The 26,349-nt window shown below is 38.4% G+C and overlaps 2 long non-coding RNA genes across 3 annotated transcripts in view; both read left to right on the forward strand.

Moving 5' to 3' along the window:
* LOC124879002 overlaps positions 1-1,469 on the forward strand; it is a 30,720-nt gene extending 29,251 nt beyond the window's left edge. Inside the window, exon 3 of the long non-coding RNA XR_007040928.1 lies at positions 983-1,469. This is a non-coding gene — a long non-coding RNA (uncharacterized LOC124879002). The remainder of the gene's footprint in view (positions 1-982) is intronic.
* Positions 1,470-2,229: 760 nt separating this feature from the next.
* On the forward strand, positions 2,230-24,904 carry LOC124879917. Of its 2 annotated transcripts, XR_007041161.1 has the most exons (4): positions 2,230-2,356; positions 2,446-2,561; positions 22,684-22,765; positions 24,611-24,904. It is a non-coding gene; the product is annotated as an uncharacterized LOC124879917 (long non-coding RNA). The 2 variants fall into 2 exon arrangements; XR_007041160.1 differs by lacking the exon at positions 2,230-2,356 and having other exon boundaries at positions 2,373-2,561.
* Positions 24,905-26,349: the final 1,445 nt, after the last annotated feature.

The raw sequence follows: 26,349 nt of genomic DNA on the forward strand, positions 1-26,349 counted from the left end.
AGGCTGGGCAAGAAGCGTCTTTATCAGTTTCAGGAAAACATGTGACATGTTCAAAATCCCAATAACGATATTATTTGAGACAAATAAACACTCAAGCAAATGTTAACGTCTTTCTGCTTTGGCTTGCAAACATAGACCCCAGATATAAGGATACTGATAATAAATAAAATAAATTAATAAATAACACCTGGCTGAAACTGTATGAGATTCCTTTGGTATTTAGTAAGCAGAAAGCATTATGGTATTTACATAAACATGAAAACTGAAATGAATAACATGACCTAACAGTTCTCTTATAAAGTGGTCAGTTATTTTGCTATGTTTTAAATTGTCATTTCATCAAATCTACTGCACATTCCCAAAAACAAGTTTGCATGTGCACAAGATTGGGATGACATCACTTGCGGTCAATGATAGTACTGGATTGTCTGTTTTAATGATCCCCAGTATCTTCCAGTGAGGAAGTACTGAAGCGCACTTGAGAATCTTTTCAAGTGGGATCAATTTTAGCAATATTGCCACAAAGTCACAAAATAAGCCAAAAACAGACTTGCACATCCTTTGAAAAATATGTCTGTTTATGTAGCTGGACTTCAAAATATTCAAAATAAGACTTTTCTTGTTGTTGTTTTCTTGTTCCTCTTGGTGAAATAATTGCTTTTGATCCAGATGATGGGTGCTGTCGAAGTGAAATCGATCAAGAGGTACAAAGATATTTTGAAGGCACTGCATACTTCATATAGATATGTGATCAATGAGCCACTAAGTGAACTCTGCAGTGAGTTAGCTGGCAGAGTGAAGGTCGAGTAAAGTGCTGTTTTCACACAGAACTCAACTCATATAAACTCCACAGCTTTGAGTGAAAAGTTTTGAGGAGATAATTTTTTTTTTAAGGATTATAAATGAAAGGAAAACATTTTACCATATGTACTGTTGCATTTTGAGATCTGTATCTTTCACACCTTTGCTTTTTTGTCTTCAGACCTGCAAGTTGACTTCCCAGTGGTATGGCAGGTCTGAGTGTATCTTTGGAGGTCATGACCCTTCCACACCATGAGCAGGACAAACAGGACTGAAGAACTGCAACAACACATGGAATGCTTCTTTTGTTTTGGTCCTACTACATTTTGCTTGTGAAACAAATCAAGAAAATCCCCCTCCAAAATATGTGGAAGAATTTGCATAAAAAACATTTGTATTGTAAAAAATGGTAAAAGCTCAGAAAATTATTTTCTTTGTGCTCGCTATTTTACAAAGTGCTGGAAATGTGATTTATTTTTAGGATCTCATTTGAACATATATTTGTTTTGTCATTCGCAACCACTTTGTCTCCATTATCTGTTCGTCCCTCACAATATATTACACAATATATTATCACCCTGCGACTGGCTCAATGTGGAAACGATTGTTTCTGTAAAGAAAAAACATAATAAAGTGAATGATTAAGAGGGTGTCTGCTTGTAAGCGTTTATTGAATGTCAGGTCCCCTTCCTCCTCTGCTCCTCATGGCTTAGAGTGAAAGAGCAGCCGTGCTGGACGAACTGGGAGGACTGGCTTTTGTGCAAAGCTGCAGCACTCCTAGTGGTAGAAACTCAGAAGAGATGCTTCATTTCTGCAAGAGCAACAAAAATACAGCATTGGTTACATGTACAAAAAGCCTTCAATATTTTTTTTTACAGAAGTAGCATAATCTCACAGTTAAAGGTTTAGAAACTTTCAACCTTAAATTTGAGTCAATTTTTCAGTCGGGGACAAATTTTATGAAAAGAAAGACATATTAATAAACAAAATCACCAGTGGCACATATTGTGGTAGTCCAACGACAGCACAGCATATATTATTTACCAATATCATTTTACAAGGTTGGGGAATACAGAGAGAGAGAGATCTTTGACCATTCCTTCAAGCAGCTTTTCTACAGGATTTAGTTCTGTGGAATGTAGTGGCCATTTTGTTTTTTGTTTGGCACCCATGTCTGTGTTGATTTGGTCATTTGGTGGTTCTGTTTTTCAGTAGGTGCCAACGGATTTTTATGTAAAATGTCCTGGTATTTTCAATGGTACTATGCACTATTAACCTAACACCATGAGGTGCTTTTCCTCATTTTTATTTTTTGATTCATGCCAAACCAGCCTGGAGTGTTATTTTTGGTTCCTCTGAACCAAATATAGCAGTTAAAGCCCCAGTATAGTTTAGAAACTAGGAACTTGTGTTTAAAATTGTTTTTGTTTTTCGTGGCCTGATTCCCAAACACCTGGTTTGCATGGCAACAAAGTCTAATAAAGGTTAAGGAGACTTGGTGAATTTAAATTTAAAACATGCTTCAGTAACTTTTAATTTAAAGGAGTTACTTGAGGTACCAACAACTGCCATTTAACATGGGATTTTTTTGTCCCCCATTGAGTAAATTCTACAACTAGATGTTTGTATTCTTTTCTTTTTCAGTTTTATGCTGGTGCAATAAAGGCTGAATTTATTAGAAAGTATTTTACCTCTCTACCGGGGGTGCCTATATATGGCCAGCACAGCAGGAAGACATGACTTCTAACTGAACTTCACAGGTAGTAAACTGCATCATTTCTTTGTTTTATGTTTCTGCATTGACAGTGATACTTGCATGTTTATGTCACACTGCTTGAGACAGGGACACTGGAAGTATACGTGACTGTCTCTTCACACAACAATGTTCGTCACTCTGTATGTGGACCTCAGGAGAAAATGAGCTGTGTTTTCAGTCACATATCCGGGCCCAGTTTGTGTTCGTTTGACCCTCTTTTATGTATGAAACAAAGTGCATGATTTGTAAATGTCAGTGGAAAATGCATGCCCGCAGTGGCACTCCAGAACTGCTGTGTTGTGTGACAATAAAGGACGTGCATAACTGGAAGGCAGGCCGGAAACAAATATGTGAGGGCCAAACAAACAGTGAAACCTACTAGTCACCAAACTAGACTGCTGATGCCTTTCATCTTCTTTAAAAGGCACTCAAGGTGGGCAGTATACAGTGCCAACGTGAATTTTAAATACACTTAAAGATCCTATTTATTTTGGGTCTTTAAACAAACATTCAAACTGTAAAAAACACTAAAAACGCTAAACTACAATAATCCTTCAAAACTACTGTTGAGTGCATGTGATTGAATCTATTGTTAGCTGCTTTTTTGTGGCCATCAACAAACGTCTCGCATATTTCAGGTTGTTTATTTGACCACCATTCATGTTAGAACTGGTTGGGTTCATTTAAGTTGGTCGGTTTCCTAACACGGATTTAAATTTTAATCATAGTCCATAATAGGGCTGAGGTCAGTGCCATTCCAGAAGCTTAGTCTCGGTCCACATTATCCATTCCAAAACCCATTTTAATTTGTGCTTGGGATCATTTTTCCTCTGGAGCTGAAGAAAAAGTTAGGACACCCTATCCCCTAATAGCAAGTGGTACCCTCTCTGACATCAGTCTGAGAAAAGTTTGCCCCACTGCTCACTTTCAGCTGAGGGGTTTCTTGCATCAGCTGCCCATTTCAAGTCACCCCACAACATCATTAACATCAATGAGATGAGGATATGGGCTTTGACTCAGCCCATGACTTTCCATTGCTTAATTCTCAGCCAGTTCTTGGTGGGTTTACTGGTTTGACTGGAGTCATTGCCATATTGCAGGACCCAACTCTGCTTCTGCTTCAATTTTTATTTTCTTATTGATGGTGTAACAATTTTTCTAATTTTCTTCTGATACATGGTGGAATTCATGGTGAATTCTAGGATGGTGAGCTGGCCAGGCCCTTCTGCAGCAAAGCATTCCCAAACCATGGCACTGTGAGGTTCTTTTTCTGGAATGCAGTATGTGGTTTGGGTAAAACATGTCCTGTGTTCTGGTGTCCTAATAATTCAACTGTAAAGTAATCTGTCTTATTGAGTCTGCTCTGCTGTAGCTGATGTGATGACATCTTAGGGTTTTGGAGGTTTCTTTAAGTGCTTTTCAAACTGCTGTCCAGATAAGGGTTGGGGAACTTGCTTGGACAGCCAGAGCTATTCATGTTAACAGTTGCTTTAAAAGTTCTCCACTTGTAGATTATGTTCTGTACAGTGAAATGGCTGTTTTCAAATTCTTTCAAGACCTTTTCAAACCTCTTATCAAACTCATAAACTACTACATTTTTCTTTCTAGAAGCTTAAAACAGCTCATTCAACCTTACCAAGGTGTTCACTCTATTTTCTTACAGTCAGGAGCAAACTAAACTAAATCTGTGAGGTTTAAACAGGGCAAGACTCCTTGATAATGCTGGGTAATAATGATCTAATCATGTGTGGTTTTCACCATTTGACGTGGGAATAAATACAGGGGTGCCACAATTTATAACTCAATAACTTTTTATGAGATTCTATTAAAAAAATTGTAATGTTTTTTTCTTCAGCTTCATCCATCCATGGATGAATGGATGAATGGATGGATGGATGGACGGATGGATGGATGGATGGATGGATATATTATATGTCCTAATTTGACAGAAAAACCTACAGACTGCTGTACAGTGCTCTGGTATTTTTATGCCATGTTTCAGCCATTTGGTAAAAGTCTATTTAGACATGAGAAAATTTAAGTTTAAATTTAAAACTGTGTACCCAAGTTTTGTATCATCATCATTAGAACCTAAGGAAAGAAAAATGTTTCTAATACATAATTAAAAGCCTCAAAATTATTTACGTATCGGAAATCTTTATAGTACTGCAGGTTTTGGATGTATACTCGACAATAACTGACAATAAATCAGAGTGACTGCGAAATGACAAGGGTACCAGATATTTTTTTCCTCATACAGGAAGCAAAATCTGTAGTGGACCGTGACCATGGTATATACCGTTAGCTGAAGCTATATGCAACAAATAGCAGGGGGGATAGTCTCCCTGCAATATAGAGTTCAACACAGGGTCAAAAGTGTCACCACATACATCACAGCTGTAGCAGAACGGCACACACAGTTCCCATGGAGATCAGCCATATTTTCCCCCTGCTGTGCGAAGCCAAAGAGAACTGGGTGGGTGCCAACAAACACGAAAAGGCAAAATGGATTGTAAGCCCAGTCTTATGTACGTGTGTATGTAAAGTCAGCATGTTTATTTGGTCAGGCCAACACCCATTAATGGATGCTTGTGTGCCTTCCTTGTTTGATCTGACTATCTGTGGTCCCAGCTGTGGTCTCATCAGAACGGTCGTGCAACAATGGCTTGGTTAGCTGCTGTGGGAGCCGCATAGCGTGATAGAATAGGCAAATGACGGTGTCAGAAGCTCCATTGAGCATAATCAGGCGGTGGTAGATGGGCCGGGGCTATCGGGCTTCGGGGGCCATAAGTCTGACGATTAAACATGCATGCGGAGAATCCTTCATCTCATGAACGAAACAAAAGCCACCCTGCATTTCCCACGTGTTCTAACATTGCTGTGGAAAATGCCTGTTTCCTTGGTAACCAAACTGGCTCTCTTTGTCACAGGAATGGGGAAGGAGGAGGTGAGGAGAAATGAGGAGGAGGAAACGGGAGGGGTGGTAGGGTTAGAGCAGAGACATGATACTCCACTTGCTGACCTCCAGCTAACCTCTAGGTGAACATAGCATACTGGTTTCTTGGTTCCCAACAGTGATACGCTGTTTATTCAACAAAGATAATTTCTATTGCCTTAAATAAAAATTGTACAGGTGTACATTTCTTAGTAATGTCTCACAACATGGTGTATGAAAACAAATCTTCAAGGCTCAGTAGTCATCACAAGTTGTGTTGAAAACCAGATAAATTATGTTAGGGCAAAAATGTCAAAGTTTGTTGCAATATTACACAAAGTCAAAAACATTATCAACATAAGGTCATTATACACATTGTTTTAAAAATGTATCCTTCCAAGTTGGACATGCTTCTTGAAACTTTGGTTCTCAAAATATCTACAGTGATGTGAAAGTGTTTACCTCCTTTTTTTGTATAAATAAAATGTTTAAAATCATTTAAAAAATAATTTTACGCCAAGATAAGCTGAGTAAATACAAAAAACAAGTTTTCAAATCAAATTTCAGTTAGTACTGGAAAAAGCTAAACCGGCCTGGCCCCAATGCCAAAAATAAATCGCCTGAACCTAATAAATGGTTACCACAGCAACGGCTGCCATCAAGCTTTTGGCATAACTGAAAATTATTGTTTTACATCACTGTGGAGGAATTTTGTCCCAGTCTTCTTTGCATAATTGTTTTATTTCATCCACATTGTGAGGCTTTCAAGCAAGAATACCCTGTTTATGGTTATGATGCAGCATCTAAATCTGTTTTAACTCTGGGCTTTGACTAGGCCACTCCGATACTCATTGTATTTTTTAAGTCATTTATAGGGGAACTTTTAGGTGAGCTTCAGATCTTTGTCTTGCACAACCCAGTTGTGTTTGAGCTTAAAAACACAAACTTATATCCAGACATTCTCCTTCAGAATTTTCTGAATCCATCAACTAAGGCAAGTTGTCCACATGGTTAAGAAAAAAAAAGCCAGAGACTATGACACTACCACCACCTTTCTGACTGTGGGTATGATTTCTTTTTCTGAAATACTTAGTTTGTCTCCAGATGTAACAAGACAAAAACACATACCAAAAAGTTTCACTTTTGACTTATCAGTCAACAGAATATGTTTTGTGGCAAATGTGAGATGGGCTTTTGGTCCATTTTGGTCAGCACTGGTTAAGGCCATAGAACTAAGACCATTATTACTATTTCTGCCCCGTCTGTTTCTTATTGTTGAATCATAAAAACTGAGTTTAACTGAGGCATGCGTGGTCTGCAGTGCTTTAGATGTGGTTCTGGGTTCTTTAGTGACCTCCTGGATGAGTCTTGGAGTAATTTTGGTAGGGAAAAGTTTGCTACTGTTTGGTCCATTTGTGGATCATGGCTTTCACTGTGATTTGCTGGAGTCTTTAAACCTTAGAAATGGCTTTGAAACCCTTTTTAGATTAATAGGTGCCAGTGACTTTGTTTTTCATGTGTTCTTGCACTTTTTGTAAATCACAACATGATGTGTTGGTTTTTGAGATCTTTTAGCCTACTTCATGCTGTCAGACATGTTCTATTTGAGAGATTGCTAGATACCACAGGCCTAGCTCAGGAAACTAAACTCAGTATTTTAAAAGTGGGGTTTTAACAGTTAATTGATAGTAAATTGAAGTAAAAAGTTCAGTAAAGTAAAAACTACAGGTAAAACAAAAACATTGATCTCCATTTAAATTACGTATTTTATCTATGATTTACCATTTCACATGTTTAATTTTTACAAGCAATAAAATATTATTAAATGTCATATGCTGTACTTTAAAAGACTAGACTTAGGTGCAGGTGTTTACCCCATGTACGGAGGTTATTAGTCCTTGATGCACCCATCTGGGGTTCGAATCCCGATGTCAGCACCTTTACTGCATGTTTCCCCCTTTTTTCTCTGCCTGTTTCCTGTCTGATAATAAAGAATAAAGCCCACTACTGTCACAAAAACTAAATGTAACTAAATATCTGACTTTAGAGCAACATAACTAAGCAAAATTTGAAAAGTCTCAGTATGACACATTTTAAAACAAAGCTGCACCAAAAACTGTTGAGATTGCTAAAGGTTTATGAGAACCGATATAAAGATTTAGAAATTTAGGTTTGGAAGGATGAGGAATTTTGACAAAAATGTAGGAAACCTGTGTTCAGGACGGATTTTTATATAGCTTAAATAAAAAAGATAATAGCTTAAAGTTCAAATGAGTTTATAAAGGAAAGTTGCATTTTTATGAAATCCAAAATGTATTAATTAATCAACTAAAAGAAATTTGCCCCAGTTACAAGGTGTTAATTAATTTAACAATGAACTGAAAAAAATTAAAGAAAAAATAAGGGCTGCACAATGGTGTAGTTGGTAGCACTGTTGCCTTGCAGCAAGAAGGTCCTGGGTTCAACTCTCAGTTGGGGGTCTTTCTGCATGGAGTTTGCAAGTTTTCCCTGCACATGTGTGGGTTCTCTTCAGGTACTCCTTCCACAGTCCAAAAACAAATTGGTTAATTGGTTTCTCTAAGTTGTCCTTAGGTGTGAATGTGTCTGTGATGGAATGGTGACCTGCCCATAGACTGCTGGAGATAGGCACCAGCTTTCCTGCAACCCACTATGGAAGAAGCAGTAGAAAATAACAGACTGAGAAAAAAATATATGTATATTTTAAGAGCTGATATTTTGTTTTTAATTTGTTAATGTCATTCCACAAATTACTTTGTTAAATGGAGACTTTTAACCTTTTCTGTTCTGTAAAGATCTAGTGCTTTTAGTCACTTTGGCTTAAAAAAATAAAAAATAAAAAATTTATATATATATATATATATATATATATATACACACACACACACACACACACACACACACACACACACACACACAAAGAAACAAAATAAAACAAAAAGAGTGTTGGTCATATAAATGAAAGAGAGCCAGAACACTTTCTTGGAATTTCAGTCTTCTTTCGCTTGTCATATTATCCTAAAAAACCTAAAACCCTTTTCTTCTACTGCCCCCAGTGGAAGAGCGCAGTGCCTGTAAAGGTAAGACAGACAGGCAGGGGAAGAAAGGGCAAAGTGAAAGAGAAATGACTCAAAACGAGGAAATGGAGGATGCAGTTCCAAAAAGCATGGTGGTGGGAAAAAAAGACAATGGCTTGTTAAGGCAGGCAGCCAGACAAAGAGAGGAAGGGGAGAGGAAGGGGAGACAAAGTGAGACGGTGCTTTTATGTCGACCCACAGGCTCACGTTGAACCAGGCTGGCGCTGTAGCTTTAATGTTAACGCAGCGTTTCCCTAATGGCCTTAATGACATATGGAGCACAGATTGCAGCAGAAGCTGGTTCACTTTGAAAACCGCTGTCGCCTCCCTCAGGGCGTCGCAGGCAGAACATTAAGAAGACGTTGCGACTGAGTGTACGGGTCATTCTGGTAATAGTTTCTAAATTATAATTGAAAGACGTTTTAATGACATGGAAGGTTTGTGGCAGAAAGAAGTTCTCAACAGGTGTATTTCTGTCCTTTTTGATCGCTAAGAGAACAAAAATAAAATTTTGAAATTATCTTTATCTCCAGCACTTGATTGGCATTCTTCCGTGAATTCTTGTCACTGGCCCATACAACATCTCCTCATGGCGCATCGACCGCCATTTTGTTTCAATCTGTTCCCATCGGCGATATCTCCTTCAGTCCATCCACTTCTCACTTGGCTGTCATCTTCTCTCTGATTGTTACCGATGATATCAAGGCGCCTTCAAGGTGTTTTTACACAGGCGGAGAATGGAGCTGATGTGCTTTAAAGCACTGTGTTGTAAATGCTTGACGTCGCAAGAGATGGGATCAGATTTGATCATTGGAGGCAGCAGCAACTAACGTGTTTAAAAAGAGAAGGAAGTTTGTTCTCCTGCATGTCTTTGTGGGAGAGCAAAATAAAAACTGCATTAAGCATTTGCGTTATCATTTACCTCTTTGCCCTGGCCTTATTAGATGCCACTGGATTATTTCTATTTTCAGAACCTTTCATCCTCGTCGCCATTCTACTTTTCAATTTCTGTTTCCCATATGCGACACAGAAGAAGGCAACACTGCCTCTTTTGGCAAAATGAGGCAAATGTGTTCATCTCTGGCAGATGAATGTTGTCAAAGAGACATATTTATATTCATTTAGGAGCGAGGAGGATGAGAACCCATCTGTAACGGATGTGAAAGGAGCCGCTACACGTGAGCATGCGCGCCGAGGTGTGTGTCTATGTGGGAGTGTACGAGAGTGCGTGTTGGAGCATGTGTTCCAAGGTATCCATCGTTCGTGATAAATGAATCATGCTTTTGTGTGGGATGATTCCAAGTTTTCTAGTGTGTGTGTGAGCGTCTGCGTGCGAGCGAGGTCATTCCCCGGTCACTTGTTCAGGCTGTGTGATGAATGAAGAGGAGAGGTGCCTGCGAAGCCGGGGAGATTTGGGAGAAACATTGTTCCGCCGGGTTAAAAATGGTCTTGTGTTGTGCCAGAGGCTGAGGGAATGTTGCTAAAAAAATGTAAGACTGCCATTTAAGTGGATGTTCATTATAACCGGGGATTAATATCAATCTCACCAAAGTAATAAACCTGTGAAATATGACGATTTGTCATCAGACAGCAGAGAGTTGCTCAATTAGAGGTTTCCCATGTAAATAAGTATCTAAAAGTTCTCCCTTGCTTCTTCCCTGCAGGAAAACAAGCAGTGGAAGCGGCTGTGTTTGGTTTGCTTCACAGGCCATGAGTGGGAAAGACATGTGTCTGAACAGGGAAGTAGGTCGTAGTAGACAGGAAGTACGTGGACCAAACAGGAAGGATTTTAACCAGAAAAGGCTAATGAAAGCTAGCAGCATTCCCAGTCATCAGCATTTGTCAACACAGGCAAAAAAGAGAAAAGTAGATGCGGATGGTTGCATGAGTGTTCAAAATATATTTTGTCAAAGACATAGACTGAATGTATTAATTGATTTCAAAAAAAGGAAAATATTCACACAATGCTGATCAATTAAATAGCTGGCTTCAATGAGTGCTGGTCATTTGGCCTCTTTGCAGTTTTTGGAGCTTACCAGCTCTAAACGTGGTAACGAATTAACGGTAGATTAAATTTCTACATAAATAAATAATATCTACCAGTAGGAGGACTCTGAGTTACTTTAGTGTGATCATGCATCATTAACCTGTTATACTCCATTAGAGCTACCTGGTCTATTTGGGGATCTGAACCACAATTAATGGAGATAGGCTGCAATAGGTACGGTTTCGGGAACAAATACAACTGAATTATGTGTGACGTTGAGCCGTTTTATAACTACAGGGTGTGGCGTGGCTTAGTGGTGGAATGAACGAAGGCCATTTATGCCACAAAACGTAAATAAAAACAAACTAATATTTACTAACTACTAACAGTCTTATAGTCCATTATTTAAGTATAACATTTATTGGTAAGTATTTGCAAACTGAGGTGTTAATAGGTTCCCATGCATTCCTGAAGAGTTTGGAAAAGTTTGGAGTTTGCTTTTGGAATATCCCAGGACTGGATAAGAATGGAACAACCTCACATCTTGATTTAATTGTATTTCCATCGGTACTTTGGTTTTTGACTTTATAACTAAATCTACATTGATTCCAATCAAAACAAGGCTATTTTCCATATGTTTTTAGACTCCAGACAGCTAATGTTTCAGTGTTCACAAAGTGTACTTGAAGAATTTGCATTTATTAATCCAGATGATGAACAACTATGAAATAGCCTTATTAGTCAGTAATTTTCTATTCTGTTTCTTCCATAGCGGGTCGCAGGGCAGCTGGTGCCTATCTCCAGCAGTCTATGGGCGGGAGGCAGGGTCGCCAGTCTGTCGCAGGGCAACACACAAACCACCAAGCACACATTCAATCACACACCTAAGGGCAACTTAGAGAGACCAATTAACCAAACAGGGATGTCTTTGGACTGTGGGAGGAAGCCGGAGTACCCGGAGAGTAGAGGGTGACACGGGAGTGGATTTTCTCTCCTGTCCCATCCCGCTCCCACAGAAAAATGTCTTGTCCCATCCCAATCCCAGGCCAGCATAACGAAAAAAATCCTGTCCCGTCCCACTCCTGGTAAATTGACTCCCACTCCCATCCCGCTCCCATTCAGAACGACTCCCACTCCTGTGCCACTCCCATTTTTGTTTTCTTCATTTAATCTTTTGGCAATTTCTTTCTTTGAAGGACCAGTTAGGTCCCTGTTTTTAGCTGTAGTAAAGGCCAGTTAAAGTAAAAAGAATAATAATGAAGAAATAATAAAATATCAAACAAGGAAACAGATCATGCCTATCTTAGTTGAATAAACAAAATGTACCTAGTTGTATTTTACTCATTTATTAAGTGATTGTTTCCTTTGAACAATGACATTGCTTTTATGTTTCAAGTGCACCTAGTAAGAGAACTGTACTTGTTGAACAAAAGGACAAAAAGGCATTACCTTCATAATTTAGAAACTGTACCTCAATGGTTCACAGCCCTGGTCCTCAGGGACCCCTTCCCTGTAAGTTTTAGATGTGTGTCTGCTCCTGAACACCTGATTCAAATTCTGACATGACCTCCTATACAGGCATCAAGAATGGAGGGTCAAACTGGACAAAATTAATACAATAAAATCATCATTAAATAAATGAATGTTGTGAATGTCCCATAAGTGAAGTAAATGTAACATGAAAGAAATGTAACATTAAATGTGCCATTAAATTAAAGGTACCATTTATTTATTTAATACATCATGAGAAACAATAAATGTACCATTATATCATGAAATGGACTATTATGCAATTAAATGTGCCACTGTATAATTTTAAAGACGACATGACGTAATTAGTGGTACACTTAATATTTAATGATGTATTAAATAAATTGTACATTTAATGGTACATTACATTTTTTTCTATTTCACAACATATTTATTTAATATCTTCCCTTAATGAAACCTTTCTATACGGAGCCCGCGAGGGGACATGGGGGGATTTTTTTCTTTTTTGCGTTATCACGCAATAGTCTTTGCGTTATTTCGCAATACTTTGTGGGATAGTTTCCAAACCAGATAACTGCAAAAATGAAACAAACACTACACCCGTTTTGAGATTTATTGAGTTTTATTTTGAAATCAGCCTTAAATAAAATTATCTTCAAATCAGACTAAAAGACAGTTTTTATCCACAAGCTGTCAAACAAACTACTGAACAATAAAACTGCACGAAACCACATCTGTGACACTTTGTTTGCTTATTACTGCTGCATGATGTGTACTTTTTTTTTTTGTACGCCATTAGTGTTTTTGTTTTTATCGTGATTTGAACGGTTCTTCTTATCCTAAGCATTTAATTAATTGTTTACTGCGTGTTAACCTGCATATGACAAATAAACCATATCAATCACGTTTGTTTTATGAGCAGTTTGTCATCTGTGCTGTTGCTCCAAAATGCCAAACGCAAAAGTATTGCGTGGGGACGCAAAAGTAATAAATTTCCCCATGTCCCCTCACGGGCTTCCGTACCTTACCTCTTAAATCTTTAGAGCACATGCAGCAATTTTGTTGGTCAGATGAGACTTGACACATGTTGGTACTTTTGGTTTGATGAATGAAGAGATGCAGGGTTGATTTAATCCAGAATCTGTCTTACAAGTGTCCCTTAATCACTGGTGAACTTGATTACGACTAAACACGTTTTACAAGCAGCAGACTTGTTACAAGCAGCAGACATGTTAACACCACTACATTCAACTCTCCTGAAGTTCGGTAATATTTGCGACTTCCCTGTCAGCTCTATGAGTTTAATAGATAAGTCCTTATTTCTGACTTTACGTTACAAATCCAATTTTACCACATCCTGCGTTTGCTCCCTCCATTCTGAATGCAGATGGAAAACATCGATCAGAAGCACTGTTGGCTTGTGGGTCGTGTAGTTCGTTTGACTCGCATTATAGTATAGGCTTCTTGGAAAAAAACTACACAATGGCGGCGTCGATTCAAGTTTTTTTTCCTTAAAGTTTATAACAAAGTCTCAGTTTTACATTTCCAAAGACAATTGATCCTAGTTTATTTTCCCTCCTATTGGTTAGCTCCCGCTCCCATCTGCTCCCGTTCATTTTTTATCCTGTACCGTCCCAATCACGTGATCTTTACTGATGCTGTCTCCCGTCCCGCGGGATTCCCGTGGGAATCCCGTGACCCGTGGGACTCCCGAAAAAATGTCAGCCTCTACCGGAGAGAAACTCCATGCAGAAAGAGCCCCCGCTGGGAGTCGAACCCAGGACCTTCTTGCTGCAAGGCAACAGTGCTACCAACTGCACCATTTTGTACAGAGAATTTGAGAATGTTACAAAAAACACCAGACAAACATGTCGAAATTTCAGTCCCTTTTGTATGAATTTTTAAGTTAAAAAGTTGTTGAAACTCGACTCTTAAACAAGTGTGCATTTGCTTTGCTGAAGTTTAGATACAGAGTAAAAATAATTACACAAAAATAAGTTTACAAAGCAAAAAAGTGGTTGCAGTGCAAAAAACGAAAACATCAATATATCCATGTATATACAGCGCTTTCCAATATTTTCACCTCACTGGTAGAGATGTGTTAAAAACTTCGAAATTACTTTACCTTTTATTCCAGCAGCACAGTGTCGCACAGTAAAACTACAGTAAAAATTCTTCCTATCTACGCGGTGGTGAGTAAGGATGGTTATTTGGAGTTCTACAAAAATTAACAATATTCTGTGAGATTTAAAAAAGCTTCAAGCTTCATCTCAGTCTTGTTGACAAAGTCATAGCATTAAAGCTACATAATGAAAGTGTGCCCCTTATCAAAAAAGGTGCTTTATTACAACTGTTACATTCAATAGTGTAACTGTACTGCTAAACAGAACACAATAAACTGCAATTTAGCACATTTTGAAATGTTAATGGAGCAATTATTGATGATCCCATGAAACCAACAGTGGTGAAATAGTTCAGACATGATGGTGACAAAGGGTGACCAATTCTTATCACAATATATATGTATTTTTATGCCTGATAACGGATAAAATAGTTGCCCATCCATAGTGATCAACTTAGGTATTTATCCAGTACTGTTTGTTAACAGTTCCAGTTCATTTTAAAATGTATTTAGTGTTTTAAAATAAGGGAAAATTAATGCAAGCAGCTAATTTTTCTACTGACCAGTTGACTTGTCAATACACATCAGCCTGAGTTGAGTACCACGTTCTCTGGTTTTGCCCATTTTGAAGAATAGCAAAAGGGCCTGTGTCAAGTCATATTTATAACTCAGGGAAACAGGAAGTCATGGACCAGAAATTCAACATAAAAATGCTTCACTTAAAATTTTCATGTGGAAAAAAAAACAAAAAACCTTTTCTTTATATTGAATTTTTTCACCACTGAATAAATGTGCAGAATTTAAAAGTTGGATTTCATTTTCATTTTTATCAGTGTAAGATCATCTACTACAGTAAAAAATATTTTATATATAATTTTATTTTTATTTTTGTACATCTTTACCAGTGGTGCCACTAAATAAGATGGGTGCTGTATATTATGCATGCTTTTGCACATCTGAGTCAGAGTAAAGCTGGAGATAATGGCTTTGTAACTGTGTTGTAGCCAAAATAATGGGTGTAAGATGGCAATCATTTGCTACCATCTAGGCTTGATGGGGGTCAGCTCTTATCTGTGAAATGGCAGGGTGATTTAAGTGCGTCTGTTTCTGTGAGAATCTGTGCATGGGTCAGTGTGATCAGGCAAAAGTGCATTGGGGGATCAATGTCCACACACTTCGTCCTAAATTATTCATCCTGTCAGCTGCCCTGTCCAGTGCTGCCCTGGAAACCGCTGACCAAGAGCTTTGCCCTCATCCCCATGGTTTCACCTTTTCATCCCATCCTCAGCCTCTCACTTCCTTCTGGAGCTCGCTCGCTCATTATCTCTTCCCTGTTTCGTTCATTTACACACTTCTTTCTCAGGACTCCAGTCTTTTCATGCGTCTTTCTTCTACTCCCATTATTCAGTATATCAGTATTCCTCATTAGTCCCAAATTCCCTCTGACTCGCCTTAGTTTTTTCTCCCTTCTCTCTCTTTCTCTCCAGGTCTTTCTCTTCACTAGCCCTGTGTTGCTGACTAAGATTATAATGTGTTGGCTTTTGCACGATGTTTATGTTTGTGTCTTTGAAGTCTGCCCCAGTGGCCTTTGGAAGACAGCCATAATCCTGGTGAGCTGCCAGAGGTTGTTCTGGGTGCCGCGTGCGTCTGTTCGTCCTCATACATTTGTGACTACATGTGTGCAAGTGTTGAACTGTGAGTGCAACATCTGTGTGTGTGTGTGTATGTATGTGTGTGTGTGTGTTTGTGTGTGTGTGTTAGTCAGTAACTGTGACATGGCTCATACATCATGGCCAGAGCCCGTTTGATTACAAGCGGAGGGGCCCAGTGATTAATCGGTGGATTCAGCTTCCTGGCCCGAGTTGTGACACCCGGTCACAGAGCATCTGTACTGACACACACCCCCAGCCCTGCTGCCCGGCACCAATATACCCATATACCGCCCACTTCGTTACACTTACACCCACACATACACAAATACCCCCTGCCTTCTTCTGACTTCCAACCCGACACTCTATTTCTTTCTGCCTTCTCTCTCTTCCACACGCACCCTTTTACTCCCCTGTCTCCTGTTTTATCTTACCCTCTTCATCCCATTATACTCTGCCTCTTGAATTCTTCCTCCCTTTCACCAAACATCTTTACCTACCTTGCTCTTCCCAACTCATCATGCTAGTCTGCAATAACCTTTATTTTTAAAAGTTAGTAAGTTCAACTCATCCGTCCGTCCATCCGTCCGTCCATCCGTCCATCGTCTATACATATAGACAAGAGGCAGGGTACACCAGTCCATCACGGCAACACAGACAAACAAAGTACAAACAACTATTCACACACACGCACTCATACCTAAGGGTAAATTAGTGAGACCAACTAATCTAAAGGCCATGTTTTTGGACTGTGGGACAAAACCATATTACCTGGAGAGAACCCATGCATGCACAAGGTGAACAAACAAACTCCATGCCTAAAGGCACCAAGGCCAGGATTCGAATTCAAGACTTTCTTGAAGGAAGGCAATTGTCCTTCCAACTTTGCCACTGTGCAGGACCTACAAATACACTTCCACTTAATTTCAGTCTACTCTTCTTTGATTCAGCCCACAAAACAGGAATCTACACATGCAAACTTGCTTTGCTTGATCTTATTATGTCAGAGGTCTCCTCTGTATTCTATTCCAGCTTCTCATGCTCTCTCCAAAATGCCAAAAGGTTCCTGAAGTTACCTTGGATCCAGGAAACAAGCAACAATGCAGCCAGCACAAGCTCTCTTAGCCATCAAATACAAACAGATTACTACACATAGACATTACTCACTGTTCCTATACATTTTAGAGCTGCATGACAATTATTATGCAATTTGCAGTATTATGTTTGAAAATAACATTGACACATCCATTGTGATAAGTCCATATTTTCTCCACTCCATTCTCAATTTGCAGTAAGACCTCTTTAACAAGCTAAATGTATTACTGTAATGCAAAGTTTGAATTCATGACACGTGGAATGCTGCAATCACACACTTTTCCATGTTGCCATATATGTTTGCATGTTGGAAAAGCATGTTACACAAGTCTAAATGTGGTGGCATGAAACAGATTTTATTAAACATCAAGTTCTGCCACGTCCATGAAGTATATGTGCCACATTTTAATAGCACCCAGTTGGAATAGTGCATGGGTGTTGGGATCAAGAGTGTGGAATTCATTGTTCAGTTGCATGAGGACAGGGTACAATGCTCTTTCCATGATATTACTGTCTGGTTGTATTTTTTCCATACTGTATATAGGGGTCAACTGATCATCTGACAGAGCTGCACCACATAATGAATCACAATTGTCATTCCAGTATCACTCGTGCAATTTCAAAATCGCAAAAGATTGCTTGGAGGCAATGTGTCATACATTCATGTTCTGCATATTAATAATATATCTGGCATGTTGGATGGAGCACAACTACGCTTAATGAACTCCATATGCATATATTAGGGGCAGGGAACATTGTGTAATGGTAAAGAAAGAAAAGCAGCAAGAAAATCTGGGTTTTAATAGGAATGTACATTGGAATTGGAATAGCAACATTATCGAGATTAAAATTTTGTGTTGCCTTAGCAACCGGGAATGAAATTTCAATGAACTAGTCAGAAAAGTCTTCGCTGAATTTATCACAGAGTAGGTCAAGCCTTCAGTTACATTTTCAGTTTCAAGGCATGCCAAGATATATGAAGCACAGACAGAGCTTCCACATAGTGTTGCATGAGATGCAACTCATGCAAGATATATTGCTTAATTTAATTAAGTAATGTTACTGGGACACTGATGCAACCTTTTAGTAGCCATTGTGTAAATGCTGTAGCAATGGTGAACATGTGTTGTGTACGTGGTGTGTTGGAGCTTTGGCGCTGACCTTTTGATATGTTCAACAAATCCGTGGCAGCTTGTGTTAACTGATAAATAAATTATGCCTGCTATGGTGTTAAATGTGTACTAAAGTCACGTTAAAGTGTTATTTACTTAAAGCAGTGTTGCTACTAAAATGAAGACAGAAACATAACCATGTGTCGAAGATGTAATATTCAAAAATGATTGCAGTCCATATCTTTGATTGTGTACACTGATATAGAGAGGACAATTTATTTTAATATATTTTAATATATTTTGCAGATTGCAGATCTTGTTATTTAATTTTTCTTATATGATTAAATGTATTTATAAAATGCCAAATGGACCAAATTAGATTTAATATGAATCCTTTCTTGTTAATTACTGGGATACAGCTAACATTGTGTTGGTCGATTTGTGAGGCAGTTTTTTATATTAAGGTAAACCAGTGCCAGTGGGCTGGGGGAAGGCTCATGCACCTTTCATGCACTTATTATAAACACAACACTGAGTGTTTGGAAATATTTCTGGTCACAGAAAACAAGGAAAGTTATTTTGTGGAAACGAAATATAATTAGTAATGAATATGTTGGATTATTGTAGCAGCAGAAGGAATAATAGTTGATTTTTTGTATTGATGGAAACAGCCCATACATCTCCATATTTTAAATAATCCTGATTCCTATTCAGTTCTGTGCTACAGTAATTAGATAAGGTAAAGAACCTATACAAGGCACAAGATATGTTTATTTTAGTTTTTTAGGATCTAACTGGATGGCTGATAATAATAAAAACAATAGGACCAAAAGTGTAATTCAACAGAAACTGGAAGACAGCTTATAAGGTAACAAGAGACATAAGATTCAAGAAATAATAGGAAAGGCAAAGACCCTTAGAGTGTGTGCATGTGTGTGTGTGTGTGTGTGTGTTCCCCTGGCTCTCACCTCCATGTGGTATCAAGATGAGGAATGGTCCTGCCAGCAATCAGCCCAGGACCGGACTAAAGCTCAGCACAAGGATTCCCTGCTGAAACCATTAGTCTGGGCATTAAACACCATTAGAGCACACACGCATACACATACACACACACACACACACACACACACACACACACACACACACACACACACACTCACGCACAGTTGTGTTTCCATGGCTTAAGAGGACTTCACATTGACTTACAATCATTATTCTATCTTTATACTGAAAAAGAGACTGCATAATAGTAATATTAAAGCATGTTTCACCATAAAAACTAGTGACCGACATCAGGAGCACTTGTTTGTGTCACAATTTCTCATAATGCAAATATGTAGACGTATTTATGTCTACATAATATCAAAAAATAAATTATTCTAACACACAAACACTGATAATTAGTTGTACTGCGTTTCTGATAGCAAATACAGTACAGACCAAATGTTTGGACACACATTCTCATTCAAAGAGTTGTCTTTATTTTCATGACTATGAATATTGTAGCTTCACACTGAAGGCATCAAAACTATGAATTAACACATGTGGAATTATATACTGAACAAAAAAGTGTGAAACAACTGAAAATATGTCTTATATTCTAGGTTCTTCAAAGTAACCACCTTTTGCTTTGATTACTGCTCCGCACACTCTTGGCATTCTGTTGATGAGCTTCAAGAGGTAGTCACCTGAAATGGTTTTCACTTCACAGGTGTGCCCTGTCAGGTTTAATAAGTGGTATTTCAAGCCTTATAAATGGGGTTGGGACCATCAGTTGTGTTGTGCAGGAGGTGGATACAGTACACAGCTGATAGTCCTACTGAATAGACTGCTAGAATTTGTATTAAGGCAAGAAAAAAGCCGCTAAGTAAAGAAAAACGAGTGGCCATCATTACTTTAAGAAATGAAGGTCAGTGAGTCCGAACAATTGGGAAAACTTTGAAAGTGTCCCCAAGTGCAGTCGCAAAAACCATCAAGCACTACAAAGAAACTGGCTCACATGAGGACCGCCCCAGGTAAAGAACACCAAGAGTCACCTCTGCTGCGGACGATAAGTTCATCCGAGTCACCATCCTCAGAAATCGCAGGTTAACAGCAGCTCAGATTAGAGAACAGGTCAATGCCACACATAGTTCTAGCAGCAGACACATCTCTAGAACAACTGTTAAGAGGAGACTGTGTGAATCAGGCCTTCATGGTAAAATAGCTGCTAGGAAACCACTGCTGAGGACAGGCAACAAGCAGGAGAGACTTGTTTGGGCTAAAGAACACAAGGAATGGACATTAGACCAGTGGAAATCTGTGCTTTGGTCTGATGAGTCCAAGTTTGAGATCTTTGGTTCCAACCACCGTGTCTTTGTGCGGCGCAGAAGAGGTGAACGGATGGACTCTACATGCCTGGTTCCCACCGTGAAGCATGGAGGAGGAGGTGTGATGGTGTGGGGGTGCTTTGCTGGTGACACTGTTGGGGATTTATTCAAAATTGAAGGCATACTGAACCAGCATGGCTACCACAGCATCTTGCAGCGGCATGCTATTCCATCCGGTTTGCGTTTAGCTGGACCATCATTTATTTTTCAACAGGACAATGACCCCAAACACACCTCCAGGCTGTGTAAGGGCTATTTGACCAAGAAAGAGAGTGATGGGGTGCTGCGCCAGATGACCTGGCCTCCACAGTCACCAGACTTGAACCCAATTGAGATGGTTTGAGGTGAGCTGGACTGCAGAGTGAAGGCAAAAGGGCCAACAAGTGCTAAGCATCTCTGGGAACTCCTTCAAGACTGTTGGAAAACTATTTCAGGTGACTACCTCTTGAAGCTCATCAACAGAATGCCAAGAGTGTGTGGAGCAGTAATCAAAGCAAAAGGTGGTTACTTTGAAGAACCTAGAATATAAGACATATTTTCAGTTGTTTCACACTTTTTTGTTTGTATATAATTCCACATGTGTTAATTCATAGTTTTGATGCCTTCAGTGTGAAGCTACAATATTCATAGTCATGAAAATAAAGAAAACTCTTTGAATGAGAAGGTGTGTCCAAACGTTTGGTCTGTACTGTATATTATTGATGACACACACTTTTTCAAACTCATGTTTAAATACCCCAAAAAAGGCACAGAGACAAACAGACACACACACACACACACACACACACACACACAAAGGACACCCAAGGAACTGGTTGAGGCTAATGGTGAAAGAGTAATAGGAGAGAACAATAAAGAAAAGGACAGATGGAAGTTACAGAATGAAGACTATAATGGAACAGAGAATTCATTTGTACTTTAATGTGTCATTTCTCTTGCTTTCATCCACTCTATTTGCCTTCTCTAACATGATTAATTTGAAGAGTAAGACATTAATTTCCTGTCTTTTTTTTAATAAAACTTAGGCTTACCTCACCTTTCCCCTTAAACATGTCAGTATCTTCCAAATCTGTATGCGTACTACCTGTACTGAAGTGTGTGTCTGTGCTCTCACACTGCACGGTGGAACGATTGTGTCCCCAGCGGTCCAGGTGTAATTGGGTTAGTGACAACCAGGACAATGTGACACCTGCAAGTCCCAGCTGTGCCTCTCCCCACTGAACTGGCCTGGAGTCAGCTGGAGCTCTGTCATCTGGACCGGCCTCCACTGGAACAGCTACACTGGGATCCGCTCCAGGGTTAGAGGCGAGGCTGGGCACAAAACAAATATCACACTAAATCCTGACCTTTTATCTCAGCAAGCCACAGTTTTGGCAGATCGTGTCTCTGAAGAAAAAAACAACAACATATGGACAGAGAGAAGGTTGTTTCAGACTATTTTCAGACTGTTCCAGACCGTTGTTCTTTTTTAAATGAATAAAGCGAGACAGGTATAAAAATGACGTAGTACAAGACTTCTGTATATAGTTGTTTGGATTAAGTAAGTAAGTAATGTACATCCCTAAAATGCATTCTCATTTTATCCAGTTGCAGTTGTAGTCAATGTGAGAAAATATAATTCTAGCCTTCTTTGTTAAAGGAAAATATAGAAAATCATAATTAAAGATGTGATATTGTTGAATGTAGAACTAGAACGTGTAACTTGCATTTGTATGCAGCCCCCTTGGAGTCAATAGTTTGTAGAATCACCTTTAGTTGCAATTATAGCTGTAAGACGTTTGAGATACGTCTTGATCAGATTTGCACATTTAAAGACATGACTGTATATGTAATGAGTCACCTTCTTGCTTTTTCAGCAAGGTGACTACATAGTAAGAACTGTGGCTTCTGCGGCTTATGCATCGCAATTGCATTCCTGATGAGCAAACCCCCCCAAAAAAACCAAACATTAAACCTCAATGTTAAACAGATGAGGAGAACAAACAGACTGTGCTTTCTAAAGGCTCTTTCTGGCCTCCACGTTGCTTCCTCGCATCATGCAGGGATGCATCAGATAAACACCACTGGTCTGTGACAGTTACCTCATGCCCCCTTCCTCTCATCAGGCAAAATCTGTGATCACAAACTGATATCAAATCACCGTCTCCCTGTCACATAACATTTCTGCTGCTTATGTCGGAGAACTGCCTCTCTAGGCCGGAGTGGCAGCAGACCATGCTAACCAGCACGACACCGTCGGAAGCTAATAAATCATCTGTGGTTTTATTTCAGATTTATTTGGACCGTAATGAAGACGCGACGGGCCCCGGGCTGTAACCGACGGCGACAGGATGACACTGATGAATGGCTGAAGGTGCGTTCTCTACAGTTGGAAGGAAGGGAAGGAGTGTCATTCTGCAACACTGTACTCAGTGTATCTGTGTGAGACTGCCTTGCAGACCTGTTAGATCACACAGTGGGAGTGTAAACAAGATATTTATGGAACATGTGTAACTATTACTCAGACAAAGGTTGCTAGTGCTGCTTTATTATCACCTTTATATTTATCATCATTACCAAAATAATGGGGGCTGCATCAACAAATCTCAGAATAAAAAATACTCACATTAATAACAATCAGTATCAACTTTATCATCATTATAATCCTAAATAATTATTAGCTAATCATCATCAACTCAGTATTTAAATTTGCAATTTACAACATCATTGCCAGTATTATCTTCCCATTTCATCATCTAAACCTCAACATAATTGTACTTTTTTAACCCAGTTGTATTGACATTTAGTAATTATATGTATCTGCTTTTAAGACACCCAGATCACCATTATAATATTTTTATATAATCACTTTAAAATATTGTCAGTCTCAGTTTGATGGACAGTATTTGAGAAAACATAGTTTTGAGTTGTAACAGGTTCGATAGGTTTAGCATAAGCATTGCCTTATATTATGAACAATCCAGCTAGTGTCGATCAACGCCTGCCTTTTTTGAGTACCCAGTCATCATAATACCTTCAAAAAACTGAATTAGTTAAATGATGCTTGTACTCTGTAGTCTGGTATCTGTTAGGATGGAGTAAGAAAGGAGATACAGAAATCAATATTGAAAAGATAGCTAAATAGCTAGCAAGCAAGATAACAGATCTTTGTTGCAGTGCATTATATTCACTGGATTGAGGTCCCGATAAATCCATTGATTGATATCTGGGGCTCATAACTAAAGTCAACTCCTGATATCTGTTGTTTGTCTACTTTCTGTGGTTTTATGTTAGCCACATTCCCCATGACGCAGGCAGTCGTGTTTTGCTACTTCCCCCCCCCCAAATCATTACATTTTTTTGCTTGCAATTTTTCTTTGTTTGCTGTGCTAGGTTTGCACATTATTTTGTTGACTTATCAAATCTGGATTTTCTGTTTCCATATTTGTTTATAACCATTTATAGTGACGCTCAGTGAAAGTCTGTTTGACCTGCTTTGCTGTTTTCAAACAGCTGTCTGTACTAGGGAGGTGCACAGCTCAAACCTAAACTTTATAATGTTAAAAACAAAGCACTAAGTTAAAGAAACTCTGTATTTTTGTATAGTTTTTTTATGTGTCACAAGCCGAATTATCAACAAGTCAAATCAAAACAGATGCTAAGGTTAGCTTAGCACTTAGCACACTCATCCACCTAAATACATGAAACTGATAAACTGTAGTGTGTTATTTGACTGTACTTTAAAGTTACTGAGTTTTCAATCTTATAAAAGGCATTGATTGATTGTATTAACTTTAGTAAAAAAAATCTGTATAAGCAAACACCTAATATGAAATCACTTTGATCGGTATAGGGGACTAAAGTAAATCTTGATTGGGGCATCCCTAGTATCAACTAACTTAATCACTAAGCAAAGTAAAAATGTTTTATTCTTGTTTTCTTCTAAATCTTAACTATTAAAGATATTAGGAAGCAATTAATTATGCTTTGTATAGCTCTGTATGGAACCTGTTATATGACAAACAAAATAGTCTTAAACATTTAATGAAATTTTATCATTAATATCATTATCATCATTATCATCAACTTTATCAAACCTTTGACCTCTTTTCCTTTTGATCGCTTTTAGTGCTGTCCTTGCATTCCTGTTCTCTGTAACACAGACTGCGAATTAATAGTTTGTTCTTTCTGTGTGTCATCACACTTCTCTCTCTGTCAGCCAAGGACAAATCGACTGAGTCGACTCAATGCTTCAAGCCTGGCAGCTTCCTGTCGTGCTGTCAATCAATGAATCCATACGAAGTCTGTCTCATGCGGGGCTGACAGAGTGTGGCGCAGCACTTTGTGAACAGCGCAGAAAGACATGTACACATCATAAACAACAGTTAGGAAGAAATCTGACAGCCTGCTTGACGAACTTCTCACTCAACAACAGCTATTCTGAAAATACATGAAGTTGTTTTTTTGTGGAAATACAGAGTAAAAAATAAAGCATCTGCTTTTATTATTGAGACAAACACTTTCTAAGAAAACTTTAGTGTCTATATTTCTTTGCCCACAATGCACTTGGTTCTGTATGGTTTGCAGTTAATGTACAATAGCAACATATGTTTCCTCGGTTTCACAGCATTTGCTCTGTACTTGATTACTGATCCAAACTGAACAAAATCCATTTGTCAACTCAGCCGTGGAAGAATCAAACAGTAAACATTTAAAATGAAAAAGTATTAACCTACACAGTAAAACATGATCATCCAAACAATCGACTTTAAAGTATGTTACTATAACAACAGAATCTCATAAATTAGAGTACTGTATTTCATTAATTTCACAACAGGGTTACCATTATTGTACAAAAAAAAAACACAGTAAGAACCATCTAATCAACTTGACATTGTGTTAATGTAATTTTAAAAAGTTGCTGTGAATTTACATACATCGCTGTACTTTCCTAAATAATTCTACACTAATGACAGAAGGGTTGCCGTTAATATAGTATTGCGTATTTCACAGCAAGAGCAGTTATCAGTTTAACATAATGTTACTGTAATTTCAAAACAGCTGTGTACTTGTGTATCGTGTACTTGCAGCTGATTTGCGAGTATTGTCCTGTTAAATTTAAAGTGAGAACAGTGTAATTAATTTCATAGGATGTTGCTTTTAGGGCTGATTACATATCGTGTCTTAAGTGTAACTATAACATTTGTAGCAAAGGATGCATCTGCATCTCAAACAAATTGTTCTAACATCAACATGTCAAAAGCTCAGCCCTTTCTGGTTGACTTAAGAACAATGCAGTGCTAGCTGCCTCTAACGAAAATGGTCACATACAAAATAGTGCCTAAAGTGTCATTTGCATTTTGCATTCTGGATTTTTAGAGATTTTATTAAAATCAAAAAACATAATGTTAGTCAGATAAAACAGAACCCTTGTAGTGTACTTAATTCCCAAGTTACACTAATTTATTGTTTTTGCAAAAACAGACAAGAAACAAAAAATAATTGCATATAACCTATCACAAAGGTAAAGAGCACATTTAAATTCAGGTATTGCTAATGTTACTCTCATTAACAAACCACTGTCAAAGTTTTGTTTTGATAGAATGGTAAACGTCAATATTGGGTAACATTAATTACTAATGAGAACCTCGTTAAGCAGCTATCTAGGAAACTTTTTAATTTTCCTTCTGTAAATGGTGTAGTTTTTGTTTTCTTCCTCAACGTTTTGAGAGTAAACAGAAGCTACAACACAATTTATTTCAGAAATGTGTAGTATTGTCACAGAGACACTGAGGTGTCCTGGGGATTATTTTAATAGAAAAAATAAGTAGTTGTTTGAATATACCCAATTCAAAGTGGTCCAAACATAAATTACAAAACTGGAAGATCAAGTACCAAAAAAGAGAATTCAGCTCTTATTGACCTCTGTGTATTTCTTTCAACCGTGTTTACTGGATT

The sequence above is a fragment of the Girardinichthys multiradiatus genome, chromosome 13, assembly GCF_021462225.1.
Source record: "Girardinichthys multiradiatus isolate DD_20200921_A chromosome 13, DD_fGirMul_XY1, whole genome shotgun sequence".
Classification (NCBI taxonomy): domain Eukaryota; kingdom Metazoa; phylum Chordata; class Actinopteri; order Cyprinodontiformes; family Goodeidae; genus Girardinichthys; species Girardinichthys multiradiatus.